This window comes from Palaemon carinicauda, chromosome 5, assembly GCF_036898095.1.
Source record: "Palaemon carinicauda isolate YSFRI2023 chromosome 5, ASM3689809v2, whole genome shotgun sequence".
Taxonomy (NCBI): domain Eukaryota; kingdom Metazoa; phylum Arthropoda; class Malacostraca; order Decapoda; family Palaemonidae; genus Palaemon; species Palaemon carinicauda.
In genome coordinates this window covers 117045483-117055560 of record NC_090729.1, presented here as the reverse complement: position 1 = coordinate 117055560, position 10078 = coordinate 117045483, and positions in this window count along the sequence as shown.

The window sequence follows — 10078 nt, the reverse complement described above, 5'->3', positions numbered from 1 at the left end:
TTGATATAAATCAAAACTATCCTGTAGATTTTGTAGGTACTGTACAATTACTTCTATCGACTGGCTAATTATACGTCATTATTCTTTTGGTGTGTGAGCAACGGCATCGCGGGATTACGTTGTATACAGGCATAATAAATCAAGTTTCTTTACTCAGTGGAACACGGAGTAGGTGTTTGGCTATTTGAGTTTATTTGTGAGTAAAAGAGTTCTTTGCCTTAAAAGTTTAAAGGTCGCTCATGAATGGCAGAGGCAAGGGACAGTGACAATGCCCTATTTATATATTAATTTTTTATACCTTCTCTTGTAAATTATTTATTTCCTTGTTTCCTTTCCTCACTGGGCTATTTTTCCTTGTTGGAGCCCCTGAGCTTATAGCATCTTGCTTTTCCAACTAGGGTTATAGCTTAGCTTGTAATAATAATAATAATAATAATAAGAAGAAGAAGAAGAAGAAGAACAGAGACTGACACTATATGCATATGACCAGCACCCAAGGACCCTCTCCACCTAGGTTAAGACCTGGGAGGACCAGGCAACGGCTTTTGATGACTCAGCTCTCCCAAAACCACCCATCCGTAGCTCACATGGTGAGTTTGCAGACTGCAAGAAACTATCGAGCTAGGGAGAGCCTCGAACCCCAGTCCAGAAGATCACCATACCGGAATGTGTTGAAAAATTAACATATTAAAATGAATACCAGTTTAACTAATACTGCTGCCAAGGCCAAGGGTTGAAATGCGTGTTTATTGGGCAAGGTTAAAAATCATTAATCATTAGTCTGGGTTGAAATTAAGATTAATGGCAAATTAAAGAAATAACTCTCTCTCTCTCTCTCTCTCTCTCTCTCTCTCTCTCTCTCTCTCTCTCTCTCTCTCTCTCTCTCTCTCTCTCTCTCTTACACGTGACATTTGATATGAAAACATTGTACCTTCAAATAACAATATAATGAGAAACAAAGTAATTAAGAAATGGATATGCAATGGCTACATTCTCTCTCTCTCTCTCTCTCTCTCTCTCTCTCTCTCTCTCTCTCTCTCTCTCTCTCTCTCTCTCTCTCTCTCTTACACGTGACATTTGATATGAAAACATTGTACCTTCAAATAACAATATAATGAGAAACGAAGTAAATAAGAAATGGATATGCAATGGCTACATCTCTCTCTCTCTCTCTCTCTCTCTCTCTCTCTCTCTCTCTTACACGTGACATTTGATATGAAAACATTGTACCTTCAAATAACAATATAATGAGAAACAGTAAATAAGAAATGGGTATGCAATGACTACATCTCTCTCTCTCTCTCTCTCTCTCTCTCTCTCTCTCTCTCTCTCTCTCTCTCTAAAACGCATACAAGAACATATCAGAAAGATAAATATAATGCGCATTCATATATTCTTTTATCTATAGACTCTACATAGAAGAATGGCTTCCAAAGGTCTTACCCTTTTGAAACTAAGCCTATTGAATACCACGAGTGACGTCCCTATCCGATTCCTTAAGCCCTTAAAATGTCAACGGGGTAGGTTTATATGTCAATGGTGTCTTTCTGCTCAATGGTTATCAAATGAATAAATGTATAATGTTTATATACTTAAAGCATAATAGAAAGGTTTAAAACATAGTACAATTACATGAAGGGTGTATAGAATGGGGTGTGAAAACGGTACCAATGCAGAAACAGCTTCCAGATTAGATGAAAAAAAAAGAAGTTTCACATCCGCAACCGAAGAGCCATGAGGTGAAGTGACATTTAGACCATACCGTCTCTCACAGCCGTTTTCCTAATGCTTACAGCTACCCAGACGTACGATAATAGATATATAGATATAATGAGAGAGAGAGAGAGAGAGAGAGAGAGAGAGAGAGAGAGAGAGAGAGAGAGAGAGAGAGAGATGCTGCTGTAGGTATTGTATACTTTTCACAATGGCGTCTCGTCATATTCTCTTGTCTACTATGATAAAAATCTACATTTCCAGAGCAGCGTTGTAGCAATCGAGTATTCTGTATAATTTTTACTAAGTGTAAAGTGTTTTACACCCATGCTTTGTGTCAGATCATGTGTATATGAAGGGTATACATATGTGAATATATCATATATTTAAACATATATGTGTTCGTGTATGTGATATGGATATAGAATAAGTTTTAGTATGCAAATTTAATTTACCCCCATGAAGAGGAGAATCTAGTTAATTGTAGGCCTACTGGTCCTTTCCTCCGAGAAAGTGCCTCCCAAAATGTTAAAAATTACCAAATAATCTGGAAATGGTGCAAGCTACACTGCACACTATACTGATACAACATGATGATGATAAATAAAAATTGCTAGTTCTTAAGGGTTTACATGTACGTGGATATCTGCCAAGAAAAAAATAGGTGTTATTATAGTATGCTATCTACCGTCGAATTTCTACTATAGTATGCTATCTACCGTCGATTACAGATCCAAATTCGCACTCACGTTGTATGATAGGGAACAACGTTTCCTTATCTCTTCTTTCAACGCAAAAGTACCTGCAATCAAGTCCATTTTTCAATCCAAAAACCCAAGGTCCATCGATGCGAGCGCCATGGTTCTTCTTATGAACAGGTTCAGCATCAGAATCTTCAGAGTTCGGGGGATGGTCGCCAGCCAACAATCGACCACGGTTATACTTACGACGACCAGCAAATCGAGCCTCATCAATCTGTATGGGGTTTTCCTCAGTGCCAACCATTTTGCCTCTAGTTTTTCATGAAACCATCACACTACACACTTCCCGACACATATTAAACCAATCAGTGACTGTATTAGGTGATTTCCCAGTTAATTGTATGGTAGTGTTAATTGGGGTCTCGTAAACAGAATAATAAACCAATTCCAAAATTTCACATAAACCCGTCTGTTTATCTCTTCATTCAAATCACTATAGTGAAAAAACTTGGTAGGTATCATACTATAGTCAGAAAGGGGTGGTAGATAGCAAAATCGGCGGTAGATAGCATACTATAATAGCACCAAAAAATATATGACGTTTGATTTTATCAAGGAAAGCGAGAGCTGAAATGACGTTTGATTTTATGAAGGAAAGCGAGAGCTGAATCATTTAGTAAGACAAAGGTTGAGAGAACAATGTTTGCAGGAATGGACAGGACAAAGAATGGTGTCTAGGGTAGAAGAAAGAAGGAAAGGAAGATGTGCAGCTCCAAGAGCAATACTTGTGATGTCAGATAGGCCTATGACGATGGGTGGGCGAATGAAAAATACATCAAGTTGACGGATTGTTAAATTGAGAATTGTAGGAGATAAAATGATAAAAGTGAGTACGTAGGACGCAATAATGGTTTGAATCTGTGCTTGGCTGGGGTGGGAAGATATAGATGTGTGGTTGTGCTAGGCCTATTCAATGCAAAGGTGGGAGAAATTGATTTATTGGTAGGTATAGAGTTTTAATCGTCAGGCCTTCTCTGCCATAAGGCTCAATAACTACACAGTATTCTAGAAGTTTTATTCCATCTGTGACCAAGTTGTAGAATGATCTTCCAAATCGGGTAGTTGAATCGGTAGAACTTCAAAATTTCAAACTTGCAGTAAATGTTTTTTTTATGTTGAATAGGCTGACATAAGTCCTTTTATAGTTTATATATGAAATATTTGTTTTGATAATGTTAATGTTTTTAAAATATTTTATTTTAATTGTTGATTACTTCTTATATCGTTTATTTATTTCCTTATTTCCTTTCCTCACAGGGTTATTTTCCCTGTTGGAGCCCTTGGGCTTATAGCATCTTGATTTTCCAACTAGGGTTTCAGCTTGGCTAGTAATAATAATAATGATAATAATAATAATAATAAAGAATGTACATCTTTCTTGAAAATTCGTAACACAAATATGACAGATATTAATGTCAAAACTCTGGGGGTGTTTAACGAAAATAAAAAGTTCGCAGACTTAAGACCACCTATAGTCCATTTGTTTTAACGAGTCATATTTGCACCGACTCGCAACGGTGCCCTTTTAGCTCGGAAAAGTTTCCTGGTCGCTGATTGATTAGAATTATCTTGTCCAACCAATCAGCGATCAGAAAACTTTTCCGAGCTAAAAGGGCACCGCTGCGAGTCGGTGCAAAGATGACTCTCTAAAAGAAATGGACTATGAACAACATAACAATAAAAATGTCCATATAAGAAAGACGCTGATAAGACATGGTAATGATAGGACACCGAACTTCCATAAGCCTTGCTCTTTGTTCCAGGCCAATTATGCTTAACAATACGTATAAAAAAGTTGGAAATACAAAGATAATTTGGTGATGATTAGAAGTTTAGTGAGAATAAGTCTCATTATATGTACAAGATAAAAAAAAAATTAAAAAGAACCTTAGAATATCTTAGTGCCATACTCCTGAATAAGCTCCCTATATATATATATATATATATATATATATATATATATATATATATATATATATATATATATATATATATAGATATATATATATATATATATATATATATATAAAGACTGCATTATTATTATTATTAGCTAAACTACAACCCTAGTTGGAAAAGCAGGATGCTATAAGCCCAAGGGCCCCAACATGGAAAAATAGCCCTGTGAGGAAAGGAAATAAGGAAATAAATGAAGGATAGGTAGGATACTAACAAGGCCATCCCAAAACTATCTTAGAACGAACGAAAACACTTTCCATTACCCTATCCAAACCCTAAACTTATCCAAACTTTATGTTTGTAACAATACCGGATAAAATGGTAGGCCTAATATTGAGTGTAGGCTTCAAAGACCATGTCTTGAAAAAACTATAAAAAGTTATATACTCTCCCTGTGAGTTGATATTAGTTTATACATAAATGCATAACTGTGATAGAGGATCCACATAGTATCAGGATAATGAAAAAATGGATAATAAATACACTACCTACATTACCAGCTACTTTATTCAACCGGTTAAGCCGACTCAATATGACCTTCGAATGAACTTGGACAGTTCACCGAACTTTAAGTTTGCACTCTGGTCGATTAATCGAATTTACCCTATAATTGCAAAAAGTATATGTGGTACTTGAAACTATAGATTCTTGTTCAGTGTTTAGTGGTACATTATTTCTTGTCAGTAGGCCTATATTTTTACAGCCCACGTTAAAAGTGTTGGCTAAAGTTTTATAGTTCATAATTAAATTCAAATTCAACCGACATTCGCTGACTGTTACCTTTATAGTGTAGAGATTGCGTTAAGCTGATTTTTTTTTACATTAACTGAACATACGGGTAGGCCTACCTGCATCATTTATTTGTTAAAATCAAGTTATTGTTGCTTCAATCTCTCTAGTTTGAAAATAAAGAATTGATTTCCTAGTTTGATACATTCTTTGAGGTCTGTGAAAATAAGATCAAACGTTACAAATGATTACATCGTTGGCTTGTTTTCTTCGGAGATGAACCCTAAATTTCATTAAAATTGGCGAAAAACGCCAAAAACACAGAATGCCACCATTATTTTAAATTAAAATAGACATTCTATAAACTGTGTGCTGCTCTAAATACCTCTTAGGTCTCTTAGTGCATAGGGTTTCCTTGTGATAGGACCAGGAAACAACACATAAAAGTAAGTATATCCTAACAAATTTGTGTTCTTAGGAACTGTAGGCCTACTGGATTTTTCTTTTTGTGGTATTCAAGGCGGGTAAAATTTAATGAAGGAATGATGAACAAGTGTATTATATGAGTTTAAATACGCTTGATTGGATTAGCCTTGCTTCCAGAACGACAATTACACACACACAAAAAAAAAAAAAAAAAAAAAAAAAAAAAACCTGCATACCACGGACTCATACACTAATGGCAGACCTTTAAGTTGGAATAGGATTAGTCTAATGTTTGTGTGCGTCCAGACAAATAAGTTTTGCAGTTTTTTTTTTTTTTTTTTCTGTTATTCCTGAGCATTTTAAATTATAGTTGGATCACTCGAAAATCTTCTATTTTAACATGTCTGTATTTATTAGACATTCAAGAATGAACCCATTCTTCATTGCAATCAGATGATAGATGAACTATAGTCCATTTCTTTTATCGAGGCATATTTGCACCGACTCGCAGGGGTGCCCTTTTAGCTCGGAAAAGTTTCCTGATCGCTGATTGGTTAGAATTATCTTGTCCAACCAATCAGCGATCAGGAAACTTTTCCCAGCTAAAAGGGCACCGCTGCGAGTCGGTGCAAATATGCATCGCAAAAAGAAATGGACTATAGATTCTGACAGCAATACCTTTTTACCCTTTTTTCTGAGGTGTGCTGACACTGTGACTAAATTATTCATTCCTTCGCCATTTTACATATTCTATATTAGTCTACCTGAAGAATGTCCTCCGTACATATCGCCCCAAACAACATTTGTAATATTTGCAGAAAATTGTTCCTAGAAACTTTTGCAACTACCTTTCATGCTTTAAAACTTATAAAAATCGGAAATTACAAAAATGGCAGAAGTTCAAACTTGCAGCAAATATTTTCTTTATATTGGACAGTTTTATATAAGTCCCTCTTCATAGTTTTCTATATAACAGATCTGTTTTAACTGATCTTGAGATATTTTATATTAATAATTCATACTTCTCATGTAGTATATTTATTTCTATATTCAATTTCCTCTCTGGGTTATTTCCCTCTTTGGAGCCTTTGGGCTTGTAGTTTCCTGATTTTCCACCTAGGGTTATAATGATAATAATAATAATAATAATAATAATAATAATAAATCTTTGCGAGTGACATTACTTAAGAGACTTGACTTCTCATATCATTATGGCTTTACGGGTATGTAGGTCGTGATGTTGAGTCTAGGTTCATGAAAGAAGGATACTTTGAATGTCGTGATATAGCAGATTGTGACCTGCTTTTAACCAGCTAGAGTCTCTCTCTCTCTCTCTCTCTCTCTCTCCTCTCTCTCTCTCTCTCTCTCTCTCTCTCTCTCTCTCTATATATATATATATATATATATATATATATATATATATATATATATATATATACTGTATATGTATATATATATATATATATATATATATATATATATATATATATATATATGCAAGGGGAAGGACATGTCTGAGGCCTTTGTTCTGTAGTGGACTAGTAACGGCTGATGATGATGATGATAATGTATGCAGTATATATATATATATATATATATATATATATATACTGTATATATACATGTATATATGTGTGTTCCTCTCTTTTAGACAAATTCAATTTTATGTAACTCAAACATTCAATGAAGCAATCTACTTATACTGTACATAAACAACTAAATCTAAAAATAAGAAAACTTAAAATTGTTATGCCATAAGTAAAATTTAAACCACAATAGCATAGCGACTCCCTATTCTTCGACCTACTTATTCTATGTGACGTAATTCTTTACGAAAATTACCTTTACATTAACGAATGTAATCCAGTATATGCAAATGAGACTAGCTATGCCACGCGTGTGTGTGGCACTGAGAGCAAAGACGTTAAGTGGCAACTATTTGCCTCAGTGCAAATATTCACTCGCACGCGAAGTAAAAACTTTCTTTTTATTGACCAGGTCTGCCTCGTTCCTGCATAATTTGAGGGTCCTTTAACCAAGGGCTGGATTTGATTTTCATAAGACTGTGTTGGGGAAAAGTTACTAAGGCAGATCAGGAGAGAATTGGGTGTTTGGGGGTAATACAGTAGGATTGTTGGAGTTAAATGGTACTTCGTTTAGCTCTTTGGAAGTAACTTTTATTTATGATTTACAAAGATGAAATTTTAAACCTGTTTGTACGTGTATATTATTTTTTTTTCATATTAATATACATACAACTGTATATATATATATATATATATATATATATATATATATATATGCAGGGGCATACACACACACACACACACACATATATATATATATATATATATATATATATATATATATATATATATATATGTATATATGTATATATATACATACATACCCACAAATATATATATATATATATATATATATATATATATATATATATATATATATATGTGTGTGTGTGTGTGTGTGTGTGTGTGTGTGTGTGTGTGTGTGTTCGATGGTTATATCACCATAAACAATCAAAAATATTTACCAGAATAAATATTGCAGGTGACAATCACAACAGAAATAACCTTTTAAAAATACAAATTACACGCAGACTTCCAGCAATAATAAAAAAAAATGTATATATTTCCATGCAATTATCTATAAATCGATGTATTGGTTCTACTCACCAAGAGCTACCTCAGCCAAAACAGGTATTGGTGATTCGAGAATTGATTCGCTGACAATCTTCGTACTTTTCTCAGCCAGCCCAATCATCACCAACAGGAGGAAGTATTGGCTGATTGGGAATATTCTAATTTCGACGGATTCGAGTAGGTACACAAATAGTTGATAAGCTCTCAACTTTTTAACGTTAATCAAACCTTAAAACTGCTCAGTCTACGGGAAATTATAGAAATTTGCCCTTAACCAAGGAAAGCTGTGGTCTTTTTCAAGGTAGTTTTAACAGTTAATATGCACAGTTATTAGGAGCAGTGTGGGTTATTTCCGTTTCCATGTTCATATTCCTATCAGTAGAATTTCACTGTTTTTTTGTAGTTCACTGGGATCAGATAGTAACGATCTGTAAGGAATGTCACAACTGTGAACTGTGATTTGAAAAGATGAGTATCTATAGAAAGAAGATAAATTGTCGAAAGAAAAAAAGGTTTAAAATTGTTTCAAGACATCGTTACGTTAATGTAAGGAAAATCACAACTGTGAACTGTGATTCGAAAAGACAAATAAGCTATAGATGGAAGAAAAGTATAAAAATCAAGTTTTCAAATTGTTTAAAGACATTGTTACGTTAATGGATATTCAAGAAGAATAGTGATATAGCAGACAGAAAGGAATTAAAATTAATGTGGCAAATAGACACTTACCGAACCGATAGACAGAGTATAGCAGCAAAAACAATTCAGTTAACAACCAAATGAAGTGAGGAAGAATTTTTAAAGTGAGTTTGTGTGTAGAATTACTGAACACACACAAAACTGGGTGAAATACTACACACGGCGAATCAAAGGTGAACCAGTCGTGTCAAAGACGCAAATTAAAACACATATAAATATAAAAGAAGGCCAGTAAATAGCATTGGATAGACCATCATGAAAATCATGACCAAAATCGGACAGTCGATTTCCTCCATGATGACCGAGACAGGTAAAAATCACACTCAAGAAAATCGAAAAAACTGTCAGAATAATGTCGCACTCAGCACGTTCTTCCCGCGATAGACGATGCACCTGCTCTACTCGGACTTCGACTCGCTACTAAACTGGCGCCCCCTACTCTCCAGTGGCCCAACCCCCACTGGCCACCATTACCTGTACCCAGAACTTGCAAGACCAATAGACATCAGATCATTTGCAGATGGCAATTCTCTAACCATAACTAATTTTGGACTTTATGCCTTCAAAGAATAAATAGCATCTGAATATATATTTTTTTCAATGTCGAAAGAATTAAAATTTGGATTTTTTTAGGGAAAATGTATTGTTTCCTTAAAAAATCTGTATATTTTGCTTATTTTTTAAAGATCTTAATCATGTTGAAAAACCTGTATATTTAAGATTAACCTGTATATGTGGCAACACTGCCCAGGGCCACCATGGCCATGCAGTAGCAGCGGTATGCACCACAGGCCATACCGTGGCTATTACTTGTCCTTGAGGCTTGAAATATGGGACTCAGAGTATCAGTTAAGCGGAAAATAACCACCTTGTTTGAAAACTAGAGTAAAAAGCATGTTTCTATGGTTTTCCTATCTCTGCTGGCAATCTCTTGTTTATTTCGTTTTCTTATCTCTGCTGGCAATCTCTCTCTCTCTCTCTCTCTCAGCTCTAAGAAAATTGTGAAGAACAGATTCGTTCGCTTTTCTTCATATATTGCTTTCTTATTTCATTGCTACCTCTCTCTCTCTCTCTCTCTCTCTCTCTCTCTCTCTCTCTCTCTCTCTCTCTCTCTCTCTCTCTCTCTCTCTC